Source organism: Panthera pardus, unplaced genomic scaffold (assembly GCF_024362965.1).
Source record: "Panthera pardus isolate Hobbes unplaced genomic scaffold, ASM2436296v1 HiC_scaffold_12, whole genome shotgun sequence".
Classification (NCBI taxonomy): Eukaryota; Metazoa; Chordata; class Mammalia; order Carnivora; family Felidae; genus Panthera; species Panthera pardus.
Genome location: NW_026526677.1, coordinates 17241069 through 17260263, shown reverse-complemented (window position 1 = coordinate 17260263; position 19195 = coordinate 17241069). Strand labels below are relative to the sequence as shown.

General features: G+C 40.6%; 1 protein-coding gene across 18 annotated transcripts in view; it reads right to left on the bottom strand.

Moving 5' to 3' along the window:
- PHF21A (PHD finger protein 21A) overlaps window positions 1-13741 on the bottom strand; it is a 194697-nt gene extending 180956 nt beyond the window's left edge. For 7 of the 18 annotated variants that reach the window (XM_053899784.1, XM_019412289.2, XM_053899790.1 and 4 more), the window contains exon 1: window positions 13207-13740. The gene's annotated coding sequence lies outside the window, so the exon portion shown is untranslated. Of the gene's footprint in view, window positions 1-10979; window positions 11004-11979; window positions 12105-13206 lie in introns of those variants that run through there. The other 11 variants (XM_019412295.2, XM_019412293.2, XM_053899789.1 and 8 more) reach the window with 6 other exon arrangements.
- Window positions 13742-19195: the final 5454 nt, after the last annotated feature.

The following is a 19195-nucleotide window of genomic DNA, read 5'->3' as shown; positions in this document are numbered from 1 at the left end:
AAGGGGGCCATGGAAGGAATTATTACAACTTATATTTATATATATATATTTTTAACTTTTTTTCTTTGAGACAGAGAGAAAGCATACTCCAGCATGGGGAGAGAGGCAGAGGGAGGGAGGGAGGGAGGGAGGGAGTAGAGGGTGACAGAGAGAGAGAGAGAGAGAGAGAGAGAGAGAGAGATATCCCTAAACAGGCTCCCTGCTCAGATCATAGCAGAGCCCGACACTGGGCTCAATCCCACCACCCTGGGATCATGACCTGAGCCGAATGCTCAACTGACAGAGCCACCCAGGCGCCCCAGTATCAGCCTTTTTTAAATTGCAGCTTTCCCGTATGTTTTATAACATACATAAAACAGTAATTCAGAAAATTACATACAAATATACATTTACTGGTAGTCATAATTTTTTAAAGTTTGGAGACAAGAGGCTACAAAGGCCAAAAGTAAGAGAGGAAAATTAGGCTCTGCCATTAACTTACTCACATTCTTGTCTCTGCCTCAGTTTGACCATCCATGACATGAACTGAGCCTTCTGTACAGTTATAAGACTATTTTGAGAAATAATAAAATACTTTCGAGGGCATGCTCCGAGCCACACAAAGTGAAAAGCACATATGAATGCTACCGATGAGAAAACTCTTGAACTAGCTTGCTAAAACTGACTATACTGTAGTTTAAATAAACTGCCCAGGACACCTGGGTGGCTCAGTCGGTTTATCATCCAGCTCTTGGTATGGGCTCAGGTCATGATCTCATAGTTTTGTGGGTTCGAGGGCCACATCAGGCTCTGAGCTGACAGTGAGGAGCCTGCTTAAGATTCTCTCTCTCCCTCTCTCTGCCCCCCCCCCCACTTGCACCATCTCGGTCTCTCTCAAATAAAATAAAACTTAAAAACAAATTAAAAATAAATAAAGTAAACTGCTATGTCCTAGCAGATCCAATTCTTGGATTTTAAAGCCAAGCTTCAGCACTACTAAATATGAGTCTAAAGAAGCATGAAGGCACCTCAGACACAAGGAGTGCATTCTAGAACTAGGAAGGCCTTTTTTTTTTAAATAAGGAAAAGTTTATTACCTATGAAAGAAAATTTTTTTAATTTAAAAATTACAAAGGTGAATTATGACTAATAACCTTAGCACCAAGATAAAACTCTCAAAGCCTTAATGTAGATTATAAGGCCTTGCCTATGTCTTACTTTACACAATGCCGGAAAAACAAATGGCACTCGGATAATTTTTCTTTTCCTTCTTTTGTTGCTTTAAAAAATGGGGGGGGTTTTAGGGGCGCCTGGGTGGCTTGATCGGTTAAGCGTCCGACTTCAGCTCAGGTCATGATCTCACGGTCCGTGAGTTCGAGCCCCGCGTCAGGCTTTGTGCTGACAGCTCAGAGCCTGGAGCCTGTTTCAGATTCTGTGTCTCCCTCTCTCTCTGCCCTCCCCTGTTCATGCTCTGTCTCTGTCTCAAAAATAAATAAACATTAAAAAAAAATTTTTTTTTAAAATGGGGGGTTTTCAGTGTAACATTTGGTAGTGGTTAAGTGAGTAGGGATGGGAATGGGAGTAAGGTCAGCCAACACTCTTCACATAAAGATGAGAGTACCATAACTAATTCCCATGCAGGATACCTATCTACGTGCCGATTAAGCGGTACTGGTTTGAGGTTCCATTAATTAAAATATTAAAATTATTTCCTCAGCTTTAAAACACTATTCTGATTTGTAAATGTTGAATGAATGTCTCCTAACAACCAAGAAGAGAGCCCACCAGTTTAAAAAAAAAAGTTATGTGAAACCATAATTGATCTCTTTATAAATAGTAGCTACCAGAATAAACTAGCAGAACTTAATTCTGAAATGATGTCTCCTAAATTACTTGCACAGGACAGAAAATGGTGTTGTCATTTTAAATTGGTTAACGTTTTTGAAAGTTTTAAAAATAACAATGACCATCTCTAAGGCATTTGGCCCAAGTAAAAAGAACTTAAAATGCTTTTTGCCCCATAGGTAACCATCAATCTAGAGTGCAGGTTTATAACCTTAATGTATAAACCTTACCTCTCTCCTTTCTACCTCACTCCCACTTCCTAATGAGCAGTATTTTCAAGAACAAGTTTTTTAAATAGCCACTTGAAAAAGAGTAAACTTCAGGACGGTATCATGGTATAATTCTATTTATTTTTGAAATGGATATATATAGTACATATTTAAAACACAAGAAAATTTAGAAGTAGAATGGGATGACTTTAATTTTCTACTTTATAATAACTATATGGTTAGACTAACTCAGATGCACTGCCTTTATAATATGTCTTAAAAGAAAGGCCATTTCTCATCAAACCCTCTAAAACTCTGACAGTTACCTAAGGACTAATTAAAATCGCCAGTGTAAAATATTTGCACTTACTCAGAAAATGTATGAAATAACCTACCATGCCAAAGTGCTCAAATTCAAACCTTAAGAAATAGATCTTCGTCCCCACTCCATGCTAGGCACTGTGCTTCACAACTGGCATACAGTGATGAACAAGACAGGCACTATCTCAAAAGCCTTCATTTCCATTCCATTCCAAAGCTCACTATTCCCAAAATAATCTAACCCAACCAAAATCAACATGAAACATTCTCAAAATGATATAGCATAGCTGTGGCCATTTCACTAAATTAAAAACTTCTTTAGTAATTCATTTTCTAGGTTTTTAACAGGAATTATTACATAGTTTAACACAATATTACGGACACTTAAGAGGAAAGGTTCTGGACTCAAACCTGGGCTTGAATTCAGGTGGTAGCATTTGCTACACCTATGTGATCCCAGGGAGGCCTTCATTTCCTCATCTATAAAATGGGGGTAGCGTAAGAACAGTAAATCCTCAGAACACTGCTATGAGAATTACAATTAAATGAGATCCTATATGTAAAAAGGCTTAGCACTATATATAATAAGTACTCGGTAAATGTTAAACCCTTATTATTATTGTTGTTATTAAGACAACAAATAACCCTACGGTATGAGAGCCGTTCACAACCTGCCAAAGAGTCTTATATTTATGCCACTTTTCCAAGAACAAATACATATATCTGTGTAAGTTTGTATATTAACGTATAAAAATACTTTTAAATATAAAAGCCCATAATTGAAAGTTTTTATTACCATAACAACACACCAGTACATTTATGATATTTATATATATTACACACACACACAAAATGTATCAGTGGCACACTGTCAAGAACTATGCTAGAACAAGTTAAGAACTTGTCTGTTGGCCATGGACAGGGGGGTACTCAGATGACTCTAACTCATATACGAAAAATTTTTTAAAAATATTAACATTGTTAACACGACATAGACAAACATCTTAAAATCCAGGCACCTACTAGTGATTAAAAACTCGATTTATACATACCACTTTAGTCTATAAAGTACATTCATAAGTATTATCTCACCCGGTCCTTTGAACAGCATAGTGAAACAGGCTTTTACCATTATCCCCATTGTACCACAGAGAAAACTAAAGCCCAGCAAGGCTGAATTTCCCAAGAGCACACTGCTAGTGACAGGACTGGTCTCAAAAGCCAAGTCCTCTGACATCATCACAGTTGTTTCACTTCCACTGGCCTGGGACATTTCATTAAAAAAAGACAGAAAACTGTGCTCAATATTGTAGGTGTGTCAGAGGACTCTACAGGGATTACTCACGGCTGCCCAGTTTTACTCTCCTTATTTCCGACTTTGGTATTTCAAAAATTACACGTGTGTAATTAGAAAATGTAGATAAGGAGAATTCATCCAAATCTGATCTTTCCTGCATTGGCCAATTAATACTAGAGATTATTTTACCCCTTATAAAACTTAGCCTTTTGTATTTCCCTTCTTTGTAACCACTGAAATTTATTTCATTTTAATGTTGGGTCTTAAAAAGTTAATATAAGATAAATAAAACCACTCATAATGTGGAAGCATATCCGATCAGATCCCACAAATTTTTGACACATCTAAAGAATCAAAATATTAACAAATTTCAGTTCATATTTATGAGAGAAAAAAGGTTAGTATTATTATAGTGCGTTGGTTTGTTGTGTAAACGAGTACTTAAATAATTACTACTAAAGGCAGAATCTTCCTTAAAAACACAGCAGCGCTCAGCAATAATATCCCATGAACTACATTCAAGCTGGAAAAAGCTGGAATAGATTCTGGCCAGGCAGGTAAGAAAGACACGATCTTGATTCCGTATACCCTCAAACTAAAGCACATACATCACAACTTATGCTTACATTTTACAATATTCCCAGATGTCTCTTTCCCTTCTCAAAAGCTAAAAGAGACTAGCCATGGAGATAAAAATATCCTACAAGTTCAAGAGCCTAAAAGAAGTTAGTGTCCTAAAAGAGAAAAAGAATGTAAAGACTTATGATTTTTTTGAACCTAACATTTTAAGTACAACCCACAGACCTGAAACTACATTTTCTTTCCGGGGCTGCTCACTGGCCTCCAATACATCAATCCTGTAACACCGTGAACTGTGGTGATGGATTGGTTCGTGCTTCTAAACACAACAGAATTTTTCCAAGGTTACTTACACTGTGACGTGAGGAACATTTTTGCAGCGTCTTACTTTCTTTTAATCAAACTACTTTGGATATTTTACCAGTGCACGCATTATGAATGAAGAAATTTTCATTATTTTTTTGAACTTTCCAAAGTCAACCAAGGGCTGCGGTACAGTGACCAAGAGCTGAATCCTGGTCAAAATTCTGCTACTGGCTGGTTGTCTGACTTGAGGCACGTATCACTTAGGGAGAAACTGAGGTGCAAAGACATTTTACGTACAGCAAAAACTTCTAAGGAATTGCCACATCATCACCATAGGACAAAAATCTCAAGGTCTTATCAGAAACAGGCTAGGCTTCTAATCAGATAATAACGTCAAAAGAGAGGGGAAAATGGGAAGCACGATGTTTATTTAGTAACAAGAACCACCACTACTACTGCTGCTACTGCTACTTCTGAACATTTACTGAGGCTTTATTATGTGCCAGGCACTGTGCCACGCGCTTTCACAGACCTTAACATTTACTCCCTGCAACAACATACTGATATTCATTAATAAAAGAATCAGAACTTTAAAGAACAAAAAGAATAGGAATTTAAACTCACAACTGAAAATATAAACAAATTGTTAAAGAAACCTTACCTTTTTCTCTTTCAGACTACATCTTTGAGTGGTAAATTTACACTAAAACTACATTAAGTTTCAGGAATCTGTCTTCCATTTTAAAAATACTAAGATTCAAGGGGTGCCTGGGTGGCGTAGCCGGTTAAGGGTCAGGCTCTTGATCTCAGCTCCGGTCATGATCTCATCTCGCAGTTTGTGGGTTTGAGCCCCACGTGGGGCTCTGCGCTGATGGTGTGGAGCCTGCTTGGGAGTCTGTCTTTCCTTCTCTCTGCCCCTCCCCCACTTGTATGTGCACGGAAATAAATATAAAACAATTTTAAATAAAAAAAATAATAAATACTAAGATGCAAGATGTTGACAATTACGACAGAATAATAATAATAAAAAACCTCTGAGCTTAAATACGGGCACTGAATAACTGGCCCCATTCAAAGAGAACAGCATATATCAGGCCCTACGATTATAAGCTCCTGATGCCCATAAGAGCAATCTATATGCTGTAATTGTAAAGTGATCTAGCACCACCACAGACAACAAAAAAATTTACAACTGCTAAGTTTTAAATATATAAACACACACATATACACATGTATCAGTTATTGTACATGTAAATCTTACAGCAGCCGATAAAACAACAACAAACTAATCCAAGATAAACTAAAACAGCAGAGTGTTTCTGAAGACTCACTTTAGAATAACAGCACCATGATAATTACAATATTAGCAATCAAATTTTACTTAGCAGAAAGTTCTTAGAGGCTTGGAAAGCTGTTTGTATAAAATGGAGTAGACAAGAGGGAAGGGTTCTCTGTGCTGTTTAAATCAACTACAGGTCCCAGCATGCAATGCTCTAATCCGAAGTTAAGCAAAAACCCGAAATGCATCCTGGGACTTGTAGTAAGTAAACCACTTCATTCTATCACTGTAAGTTTCAAGAAAGTCTGAACTATCTCCACCACAATTTGACGAGATCTTATTATCAGGGCCTAGTCAAACTCAGATCTAACTTGTTTGCTCTCTGCTCCGGCAGTTTCTTTAGTACATATTGGAAAAGTATCAATATTTAGAACAACATTTTCACATTAGAAAAACCTCATACAGGATAAGCATATAAAAGAAATGCTTAAAAAGAAAAAAAAGGTTTTATACAATTAAAAAAATTTTTAAACCATGATACTCAAAGCCATTTTTTTAAGTTTGGTTGGATCAGTACCGAAGCTCTCTATCCCCCTCCCCAAAAAAGTTTTAATTGTTTTATCAGGTTTTCTCTTAACAGTTTTTCAAGTTATATTTTATATGTAATTTTTCTCACAGAAAATTCTCATACAAAAACATTTACCATACTCTAATAATGCACATTAGGAAATATATTCTTAAAGTAATACATACACATAACACCATCACACACACAAAAACAATAATACTTAAGTTTCTCTTTTGTCAAGTCCTTACTCAATTATTTTTGCCCTCCACTCCTAGCCCCTCATTTCACACACATACACGTTTCCAGAAAGAACACTTAGGAAAAAAATATTCCAAGTACAGACTCATTTCTCTCATCCACTGACCTCTTCTGAAAACACAAAAGATTTTTTTTGCCTATCAATAACATGTCCAAACCCAAACAGGTAACTTTGAGCCATTATTTATGTATTTACAGTTTCTACACACATCCTTATTTTCTGCAAGACTGAGGAAGGAGGCTGGGAAAAAACTAAGTGCAATCTGCATCAGGAGGCCTAACACAGGTGGTGGGTTATTTTCAGGCAACAGCACCTTCACAAACATGCTGTGGAATACAGTCCAAGAAATTCCTAACAAGGAAAGATAAGCTGGCACACAAATTTAACACAATCCAGCTAAAAATCACCTGCAACACATGTTACTACATTTCACCATAAAAGTGACAGGCTACTACAGGATCTGAAGCTTCATCAATACAACATACTGTCCATAAGGCCAGAGATAGCAGTTGCCATGGTTACTATCACCCACTTTTATCAGGAAATTATTGTCATTATTCTGAAGTTTTTGGTACTTATTTAAAAATCTAAAAAAAAAAAAAAAAAACAGTCTAGGGTTTGACTGTTAATTGAATGAATGAATCAACTACTGTCTGATTTGCAAGTATGCTGCTTTAGAGATGCACATGGTTAACAATACTTGGATCTGCAGCAGAAAAAAATCAATTCCTTTCTGCTGCTCCTTCTCCTCAAGTACTGACAGTTTGTATTCTCAATGCAGCCAAAACAATAAAACAAAACCCATCTTTTTGGCTTCTGTGTTTAAGTTCTTTTTTGTCCCCTAGGCCCACAGAGTCAAAATAAAGCCTAGATCACCAACCTGTTAGGCCCCATTCCCTTCCTATCTAGACCCTATTACCGATTCACTTGTCTATTTAAAAAAACTGAAAACATTTCCATTGATGATTCCAAAATATAGGAAAGAACAGTTTCCTTCAACAGAGACCTGCTATTTTTTATTTCTTAAAACAGGGGGAGGCCTTGCAATGTATTGGAGGAAGAGAAATGGAGGGGTATTCAAACTGCCACACAAGTGTCTAGTGTAAGAAAGTTGCTATAGAAAACCCAAAGGTTGACTGAACCTCATATATTATCTCGAAAAGGGAAGAGTTCACCACCACCCCCAGTTTAACACTGAACTGATAGACAAGTAAATCAAAAGTTATTCTTAAACATCTATTTCAGCATTCTCACAAAAGATAACTCCAAAAATTTAATACACAAATAAGAATTATATGAAAGCCTAAAAAAGAGCAAGCCACATATACACACAACAAGAAAACATATGCTATTTAAGAAGTAATTATCTACAATAAATTTAAAACAGCGTTAGCATATTACCTCCTTAAAAAAAAAAAAATCTCAAAGCAGCAAAAATACACACCTGCTAAAGTTAAAGTGATCAAAATATACTGCTATGCTCCTAAAGAATACTTAGAGCCTACTGAAAAGCCTATGTACAAAAAGTTCCTGAGAAGTCAACAAAAATCACGATTATTTCCCAGGACAAATTAACATGAAGATTCAAACATACTTCAAGAAATCAAGTCTGAATATAGATATGAAGGAATTCTGTCAAAGGTTAGAGACCTAAAACTTTAATCCCTTCCTTTTCTCCCTTCGAATAGCAATTAAATACAAAAGACTTCGGCAATAAAATACTAAGAATACAAAATTTAAAAGCATATTACCATAACCCTAACTTCAGTATTTCCTTAACAAAAAACAAAAAAACAAAAAACCAAATTTAAGCATTCACTGTCCGTAGGATAAAAAAGTTAATACTACCCTGGGAGGTTTCATTTTTATCTAAACAGTCAAATGTTTTTCTCACTTCACACAGAAACAAGTTTCTATATTTAATTTCTAATTAAAGGGGCTATTTCATAAAGAGCAGTCACTTCTAAAATTTAAGATACTAAACCTTTTGAAATGCTCATAAACACCAGGACTCCCAATTATCTCTATTTTATTTTATTTTAGTACAAATTTGTGAGCAGAGTCTATTAAAAAAGCTACAAATCAAGGCTCTGAGTTTTAAACTTTGGGGTTATTTTTGCGCAAAAAACATTTCAGTGCACTCCTCTAGATTTGAGTAGTCATTTCCTCAAGCATCCCTCTAAAAGAGGCAAAATGATATACACATGTACCTAATACTAATACATACAGATATACTTCTTTTTCACTTTGAAACAAGCTTGAAGGCTTTAGTTAGTACGAATTTTTCAGAAAGTTAACAGAATCCCTCAAAACAATCAAAACCTTAACTGTGACATCTGTTACTCTGTGTGTTAATGAGAGTCTATAGAAGAATCCAGGAATTTAAATATTCACTAAAATCAACTACTATCACATCAATGAAAAAATGAAGGAAAATTTTAATGGAGGATACACATCTCACAGGATCTACAAAAAGAAAAATGATCTTTATTTTTTAATTATGAGAAACTGCCTCCACAGCAGTTTTTAAACAAAGCTTCAAGACTGTTAACAAAGAGCTTTTTGGTAACCACAGTAGCATTAAAAAAAAAAAATCAGAAAGTGTTGGGGGGTACACTTTTAACGTGCTCATTTCCCAAATCATGGGGATAAAGTTAACATTTTAAAGACAGAAGTTTCTGTCCACGTATTAATTAGTTACCCATCTCAACATCTGCATGGCTTCTGATAATTTACAAAGAACTTTTACAATGTATTATCTCATTTGATCTTACTGAGAAAAAAAGTACAGTATTATGCCTAGAAAACCGACGAAATGCAAAGCAGGTTCATCAGATTTTCTACCCATTTCTAACTTTCTAAAACTTTGATATAAAACTTTGCAAGTTACCACCGTCGCATATTTCCAGGGATAAATCAACTCGCCTAACACTAATAGGGTTTCAAAGGAGCGTGTGCTGTAGATGCTATGAAACTACTTTCACCTTTATGCAGTTATTGTTACTAATGTACATATCAGCAATGACCTATACTCACAGATATAACTTTACTTACAGTTCAAGAATCTCTTTGGAGACCAACTCAAAGACATCAACCACATACATGTATTTATGAAGGTGAGTGCCTAAGAATTTATCCATTAGGATTACTGTCCATAGATGTGAGACATAAACACAGAAATTAAAATTTTTCCATACAGTATCTCCCTTTCCAGAATTTCAAGTACCCAATATCCTAAATATATTAATGTTACAGGGATGACACAAAAACCTAAAGCCCCAAGTCAGACCAACTTCTTTTGTTTATAGCCAGTGCACGGTAATTTTTTCACATAAGTGTTCAACACCCCACTCACCAATACAAAACTAACTGATCATCAAAATAATTCTAAGAGCACTCTGTACGTAAGTGTGTCCACAATAACAAAGCTACTTTGCATAATATTGTAAGCAGGTAAAAAGCAATCAAACATTTCAGTATCAAATAACAAACAGTTTATTAATGGACTTTTTTAAATGGACTTACTCAAAGTTCTTTCTGGAACTTTAAAGTGTTAATCCTGCTGCTTAGTTGAAGCTAATAGAGCTATAGTAAGTAGCAAGACCCTCAGAATTCAGAGATTGGCTCTATCTTGCTGTAGCACCTCCTGCTGGATAGCATTTAGAGTTCTTCATGTAAGCAGAAGAAGAGTATTTCTGAGGCAGCTTCTCCCAGATGACTGAATGGGGAAAAGGATGAACCCTTCAAAGCTAAAAGAAAGAGGGCCCTGTCCATCACTTATATCTCTTAAAGAGAAAAATCTGGCATTGGTACGACTCTTTTTAATCTATCACTATTCTGGTTCCATAAAGACCCGCCTGAGTCCAAAGTGCAACATGCTTAAATAAAGCTTGCAAAATTATCTCCAAACTACCTTTAAAAGCCTTCAAAAGCACTCAAGCAAAAGACTTTATTACGGCCAGTCAAGCAATGCCAGTCATATTCAAATACCATTATGTTAACAAAAGCAAAAGTCTGATAAAAAAAAAAAAAAAAAAGCACCTGGAATATTTTTAACATATTAGCCAGAAGTTTGTGTTTTGAGAATTTTCTGCACTATTACTATGCTCCCTTTAAGGATAGTTGTCTATCTACTTAAGTTTTAAGTACAGAAATTTTTTGAAACAGGAGTATAACTGCACACAAAAATTTCCTCCTTCCATCAAGAAGTATGTCTTGATATTTTAAAATGTATTCTTCAGACATTTTTAATAGCCCCTAATAAGCTAGTGTTAAGCCCACAACGTAGAGTCCATTTACAAGTGAAGACAGGAAAAAAAGAATAGAAAGGAACTTACCAAAATCAAAATGAATAATAGTATTTCCAGTAAAAATGTAGTAACAGTTTCCTACAATGCTGTGAAACCAAGTAAATTGTGAAACTTAAGAAAAAAAAGGGAGGGGGGGCTACTCTTCAAAAACCAAAAGCAAAACTGACCTATTTATTTCTAGTGCCCAAATGTGAGACAACACCAGATGTAAACAAACAACATAAACACTGAAAAGTACACTTAGATGTCTTAGTCCCAGTTTCAGTCCCCTTACCAGGCCCTCGATGAAGCCAGAGACGTTCATGAGTATCCTCTCCAAAAGGAGATATTCTAGCTCCCTGCCCTAAAGAACTCCTATAAAGTGTGCCTATGAAAAGGCTTCCTTCCTAGAGTGCACAGCTGCTTCAAAAAGAGAGAAAAAAAAAAAAAAAAACTTTCACAACCCAAATTAATCTGATTCTAATATTCAGCTATCAATTATTAATACAGGAATGTTCTCCCTTTAACGTCCCCAGCTTAAGCATCTACATTCCTGACACCTACCATTAACAAAAAACGTACAGCTTACATCCCGGCTATGGGGCAAATCTCTGAAATCCAAAACACAGCCACAAAGTTCACTGTCAAGGCCAATGCTGAGGCCCACACACGCCCGGACCTTAACTCACATTTGAAATTCTAGAAAGCCACACTTGCAGACATCATTTAAAAACAACACAATGTGGACGTGCAGAGTGAGATCCTCTACTTCAAGACCTAAACAAAGAATATTTCAACATATGCCCTGAATATGATGACACCGGATTCACCAATGAAAACAAAACCTGCCTACCATTAGCAGTCCTACCCTCATCTCAACAACTCAACTACTTAGAAATCACTCTCAGCACATCTGCACCCTACAACCGGCGTGTGGCCTTCTCCGGGGGTGCAAGCCACAGACAAAGTTGAACCGAGACATTCTTCCCCTGGTGCCCAATCTCGGTATCAACCCCTCCCCTACCAGGGCCACCTTGCTGCTACCCACCATAGCGAACGTGGTCAGGGGAAAAAAAGAAATCCTAACAGCACCGCTCAGCAGAATAAAGAGACCAAAGAGAGGATGACGAGAAGTGTTGGGAACTGCGTGCACGACGGGGCTGGACCAAACGGAAAGAGTCCCACTCCGCGCGCCCCTCCCCCCAGCGGGGGCGCGGGCGGGGGAGGGGCGGCCGCGGCCCCTCTCGGAGCGGCCTGCCGGCCCCGGCCCGCGCGGGGTCCCGGGGGCGCCCCGCGGCCGCAGGCGGCGGGGGCGAGTGCGGGAGGGCCGGCCCCGGGGTGAGGGGTGCAGGCAGACTCTCCGGAATAACAAGTTGCAGAAGAAGAAGAATAAGCGGAATTTCCCCAACGCTGCTCCGGCCACCCAAGACAAATGCACCAACACACACACACACACACACACACACACACACACACAGTCGGGCCCGGCAGCGTCAGCAGCCGCAGCTTTTTTTTTTTTAACCAGATCCCTCAGTCACCAAACAAGATGGTTTTCCAAAAAAAAAAAAAAAAAAAAAAAAAAAAAAAATTAATTAATTAATTAAATAATCATAATAAAAACTTCCCCCCGACAGCATCCCGGGGGGGGGGGGGGGGCAGGGTGATGAAGGAGCCAAGGCGACCATCCCCGGGCCGAGGGACAGCCGAGGGGGCGGACGAGGCTCCGCGCCCCCCGCCCCCGCCGGCGGCCCCCTCCCCGGCCCCCCGCCGGGACAATGTGACGCCCCCTCCCCGCCACCCCCGGCGCGCCGCCTCTGTCACCCGCTTCGGCCCAGCACTCAGCGCCCAGGCTCCCGAGGCTGCTCATAAACTTACTTCCAATTTATCCTGGGGAGGGGTGGAGGGCAGAGGGAAGGAAGGGGGAGACAAGGTTTTTCCATTGTCTTTTTTTTAGGGGGGGAGGAATAGGAAGGGCACGCAGGGGGGCGCCCCGAAGGGGAAGTTATTGCTCAAATCTCAAGTTGACTGAGGGGTCCTGACGAGAACACCCCCCTTTCCCTCCTCCCTCCCACACACCCCTCCCCTCCCCCTACCTCCCCCCCACAACAAACTCCAAGCAGGCAGCCCCAGTTCCTCCCAGAGACAAACACCAGAGACAAGACAGAGACAGGGAGAGGGGGAGAGGGGGAAGGGGGGAGGGAGGGGAAAGAGAGCTACTCAAGAAAAAAAGAGGAGAGTGAGGAGAAGAGAGAATGGAAAAGCTGGGATACTGCACCCTCCTGCTGCTGGCTGGTTGTCCCCCCTGGCAGCTGGAGGCAGGAACTCTGAGCAGGAGAAGCAGGAGGAGGAGGAGGAGGGAACTCTTCTTCATGGGGAGGGAGGGAAGAAGCTGGAGCTGCTGCTGCTGCTTCTGCTGCTGCTCTGGGCCTCTCGCACTTTTTAGATATTAGTGTGTTAAGATGGTAGGTTGTTCCCTTCTCCCTCCTCCTCCTCCTCCTCTCCTCTCCCTCTCTCTCTCTCTCACTCACTCTCTCTCTCTCCCTCTCTCTCTCTCTGGGCTGTTTCTTTCCTCCTCTTCCCCAGGCAAGGGGGGGTGGGGAGGAGGGGGTGGGGGGAGGAACTGGATCCTCCTCCTCCTCCAGGAGAGACACACACAGGCCCCGGGCCGGAATAGGGGTGGGGGGGAATCAGAGCAGCAGGAGAGAAACTGTGGGAGACAAACAAGCCCAACTCTTCATCCTCCTCCTCCTCCTCTCAGCAGCAGCAGCGAGCACCACCAGCCCATTCACCACCCGGCCCCGGGCCGCAGCACCTCCGCCGCCTCAGCCCGGGGATCCCTCCGCCCAGGCCCAGACACACTCGCCCGCGCGGGAGCCCGCCGCGCGGCCCCGCCGGCCCGCCGCCGCCGCCGCCGTGCGCGCCCCCGCCGCTCCCGAGAGCCGGGCGAGAGGGACTGGGGCTGGGAAAGCGGGGACGAGGGCGGGGGGGGAGAGGAGACGCCGGGGTAGAGGGGCACGGCGGGGAGGGAGGGGGCCGCCGGGCGGAGTTGTACGGCGGCCGGCCCGGGCCCCCGCGTCTCCGCCGGCGGCTCCTGGGCCGCACGGGCCCCCCCGGGGGCGACGGGGCGGCGGCGGGAGGGGCGGCGGGGGCCCGCGGCGGCGCTCGGGCGGGCGGACTACTTGACGTGTCGGTGCGGCGAATTTATTTCACTTTGCCTAAGGAACGGGGTGTGCTGCGGCCCCCATTGCCTAGGGAAAAAACCCGGATGTAAAGTGAGTGAAACTAAACTAGAGTGAAGTAGGGCAGCAGCAGCCAAACTCCAGTGCAGCGGCGGCGGCGGCGGCGGTGATGGGGCTGAGCACGGAGCGGCGGCGGCCAAACTCCGGGGCCGCCGCAATGATGGGCCCGTGCAGCGCCGCAGCTCGGCTCCCATGTAGCTGCAGCCGAGGCGAGGCCGGAGCCCGCTGCGGCCCCCCCAACTCCGCGGCCCGAGCCCAACTCCCCCCCTCCCGCCAGCAGGAGCTGCAAAGGGGCTCCGGAGCGGCCCCAACTCCCTCCCGTGCAACAGCAGTTTTAAGGGGGGAAAAAAGCCGCGAGGGCAAGAGCGAAGGGAAGCAATGGGGAAGCACTGCAATGGGGGAGCGTGGTCCAGGCAACAGGAGAAAGATGCAACCTCAAGTCGAATGCAACATGCAATCCCCGGCCGCCGCTCGCCCGCTCCCTCCCCTCGCCACCCCGCCCCCTTTCCAAATAACTACCCTTGAACCACTTTATTAGCCACACTTAGTCCCACACTCGCGTCGGGGAGGGGCGGGGGACGGGGTCCTTCCCTCACCTTTATTTATTGCTGCTTTCTCCCCCCTCTCCATGTTTTTTATTCCTAAGTTCTTTTGTTCTAAGGGGGATGATGGCATTTACTTTTCTGCTTTGTGTAGCAGGGCAATCACTGGGAATCGGCCACGTATAATCCGGCGGTTTGTCATATTTTATTAGTGAAAGTATTTTATGCCTATTCTACCTCCAAGGACTGTAACATGGAGAACTGCAGGGAGAAAAAAAAAAAAAAAACATCAGAGGAATTCTTGTTTTGAGAGATTTCTTGGCGGGGAGGGGAGGGGCCCCCCTAATTTTTGGTGGGGGGTTATTTAGATTTTCAAATCGATAGTTTTCAACTTAAAGCTTAATGTTTTTGTGTGGATATACTACTAGATTCTAAAATAACACTCAACCACAATAAAGAAAAAGAAAAGTCCAGAATCCTACATTAAAGGAAAAAATCCCTACTGGACAGTGATATTATCTGGTCTGTGCAGCACGATGGACTTAACGTAGTGTTGGCCTTCGAATGTTAAATAACAATAAACCCCAGCCTCAACTGAATACAAATGGGGGGTGGGGGTGGTTTTGTTTTTAAGGCTCAGCACTTTTGTAGCATCTGCCACTACGCATTTTCCAGGCATTGATTAGCCATGCAACTCCCATAGGCATGAAGTCCAGTTTTTGCAGATAAAGAGCAACAGTGGTGAGATGATTTGCCCAAAGTCAAAGTGAGTCATTGACAGAACCAGAAATAGCCTTAGACTCTATTTGTTACTAGTCACATCTTTCCCATTAAATAGTATTTCCTCCAAGAAATAAACAGTATTTAAAAATAAACAGACGTCCTTTACCTTGCTATGTGTTTCCACCAGAGGTGCTTTGAGATCCTTGGATATGAAGGTGTTTTCTTACTTCTGTGACCTGCAAAATTAAGTTGACTTTCTCAAGAAAAAAAATTGTTTAATTCTGATTTCTTAAAGCTTAGAAAAAGTATGGGCTTTCTTTTACATGTGTAAGCCATTTAGTACTCTGAGCTTTATATTCAAAAAAATTCACAGCAGAGAAAGTGTGTAAGAGTTTGAGAGCAAAAATGAAAATCCCTATAAATGATTCAAGAAGCCTGGATGAACTCATAATGTTGTGAAACCGAACCCATAACACAGTCAAGATGAATAACGGAAGGACAGGTTGGGTAGTAAGACCCAGCTTTGCCACCTAGAGATAACTCTAATGTATTTAAAAGATGAATTAAGCCAGGGCCTCTCAAACTGGACCAACCAGGCACTAGAACCACAACCTAATGGGGTCATTTCCAATCAGCCCAGGCTGTCAAAAATTTTTTCAGAGCAAGACTGCTTTAGTGTGCTTTCTGGAAAAAAAGTTAAAAATGTTTCCGAATTTCATAAAAAAAAATTTAGAAACTCAAATGGTGCCTGAATGTGTAAATGCTATAGAAGAGGAGCCAGTCAACTTTTCTCTGTAAAAGCCCAAATAATAAATATCTAAGACTTTGCAGACCATGGAGCCTTGGTCACAACTTCTCAACTCTATGTAGTTGTAGCACAAAAGCAGCCATAGAAAATATGTAAACATATGAGCCTGGCTATGTTCTAATAAAGCTTTTATTTATGGGCCTTGACATTGGAATTTCATGTACTTTTCTTGTGTCACAAAATATTCTTTTAATTTTTTCGACCATTAAAGAAAAATGTTAAGGCATGTTTATCTTGCGGGCTAAACCAAGGGGGTGAGCAGGACAGCCCATGGGCTGTGGTTTACCGACCCTGGCTTTAGAAGACTAAAGTTGACAAACATTAAGATGTTTGTTTATCAATCAAACCCCAATGTCATGCAAAATCGAGTTTTAGATATTTATATCTAATTAAAATATTTCAGGGATGCCTGGGTGGCTCAGTCGGTGGTGTTCGACTTTGACTCATATCATGATCTCGCGGTCTGTGGGTTCGAGCCCCGAGTCTGTGCTGACAGCTCAGAGCCTGGAGCCTGCTTCGGATTCTGTGTCTCCCTCTCTCTCTGCCCCTCCCCAGCTTGCTCTCTCTCTCTCTCTCTCTCTCTCTCTCTCAAACATAAATAAACATTAAAGAAAAATTTTTAATAAAATAAAATATTTTAACTAATTGTATTAACACTCCTATAACTATCAAACTCTATGGAAAAGAAGAGCTGTGATTCACGAATAGATGATGATTCCATTTACATACTCTTTCCCTCTCTAACATGGTGTGGAGGAGTGGAACCAAGCCGACCCAGATTCAGACAACTGGACAGTACCACTCCTTTTCAACTAAGACACCTTGGGCAAGTTCCTTAACCTTTCAAATCCTCAGTTTTCCTACCTTGTAAAATGAAGCTGTTGTTGTTTTGTAGGGTTGTTGAGAAGATTGAATAAAATAATTCATGTGAAATGTTTGGTACAGTGCCTGGTACATGGGACTATATAATACATGTTTTCCCGGTGCCCTCAAATTCATTTCCTGAGTTAACATAACTCTGGAGAGGGTGAACACGTCCCAATTTCTTGTCAGCACAGATGTGGCATATGAGGTCCAAGGATTCTTGGGTGAGTCAAGGTTGTGAGGCTGGTATTATGATACATTTTGATGGGTCTTTCTCAATTTCTAAACATGCCAGTCATGGGCACTTAGTAAACACACACTAGCTATATGGCCTTAAACAGCACTTAAACCATCTGAACCTTGGTGTTTCTCATGCACAAATTAAAGATAATCCTCGTTGGATTTTTGAAAGGGTTACATAGCATAAATTCTAAAGAAAAAAAAAGCTAACAATTAGTATGTTAGTGGAAATCCCAGAAATAAACTAAAAATTGAAAGTTTACATCAGAAGCTCCTTTGAAGTAAACCATTCAACTTTTAGACATAAATGACATAATAGCAGGTGCACAGTAACTTAGAATTTGCTTTCCTAAACCTGTTTACTCCCCCAATAACCATCAAAACCCTGTTGAATAAACAGTAAACTCAAATTTTGAATGCTTTTAAATATTGGAGTACAGTTTTTACATTTTTCTAAAAATGGTCAAATCTACCTGTGATGTCTATATATATCCTGCCTTTCGTTCCATGCTTCCAGAGGCCACCCAAAGTCCTAGATTAGAAAAATACGTGTAATTTTCTTCTTGTATTTTTATGGCTTCTATGTTTTACATTTGCCTTGTTACCATGTAGATAGACATAGATATAGATGATATAGATAGATATAGATATAGATGTAGATATAGATATAGATATATTTTGGTATAAGAGAAAGGAGGTAGGAATCTAAATAACTTTTGTTTGATAGAAAATATTTAATATTGGGATTCTATTGGGTAATATAAAATGTCATTCAAAATGATAAAACAGCCCCCTATGAGGACTATCGGTCTAATGCAGAGATACTGTAAATGTAGGAAAAATATTACAGAAGCTTATATATTCTAATATTATATGGAGGCATTATGTGTTATAATACAAAACAAAGTCTCTTATAAATTTTCTTATTTTACAGTTTTTGTAATAGTCTAGTACACACTGTACCCATAGATAGTAAGCTGTTTTGTATTTGTATGTGATTGTTTCTGATATTCTGACAGTATTTGAGAATATTTCAAACCAGGTAAGGAAACCTCCCCCCAAAGGACTAATTGAACAAGCTTTCTTTTTTTTTTTTTTTTAATGTTTATTTATTTTAGAGAGAGAGAGAGAGAGAGAATGAACAGGGGAGGGACAGAGAGAAGGGGACAGAGAATCAGAAGCAGGCTTCTAGATGACAGCACAGAGCCCGAAGAGGGGCTCCAACTCAAGAATCAGGACCTCATGACCTGAGCTGAAGCTAGATACTTAATCGACTGAGCTACCCAGGGGCCCCTGAACAAGCTTTCTTATCCAACTCCCCTCACCCGTCCTTCACTCAACTACTATCCTTTTTGTTAGACTGAAAAGTAAGCCCATTGTCTCTTAAAAGGTCACCCTAAAGGAGATTTGAACTGTCTTAAGACCTGAGGGTCCTCCTTCACTGAGGCAGAGCAGTAACTATGGGAGTTCACCAGCTCTTCTTTTCTAATTCTTATTGGGCTAGAATAAATGGAAACCTGGCTTGTACCAACAAAGTGCTTAGATAAGTAGAGGAAGCCTAGCAATGTGATTTTTAAAGAATTATGACAGAAAATCCCCAGTGACTAGCCAAAGTTGAATGTATGTTCTTTCTCCCTACCGTCTCAATGGTTTCTGATCCTTTAAAAATCTTCACTTTAACTACCTTGTGTGTGCATTTACGGAAAGCCAAAATCTTAATTGGAGATGGATCAGGTATAACTTGTAAATAAATAAATATTGGTGGATAAGCAGTTGGCTCTCTCGAGAATACCTTCAATTTCATTACTTTCGCCATAATCTCCAAGGTCAATTGAATCCTAAGCAACA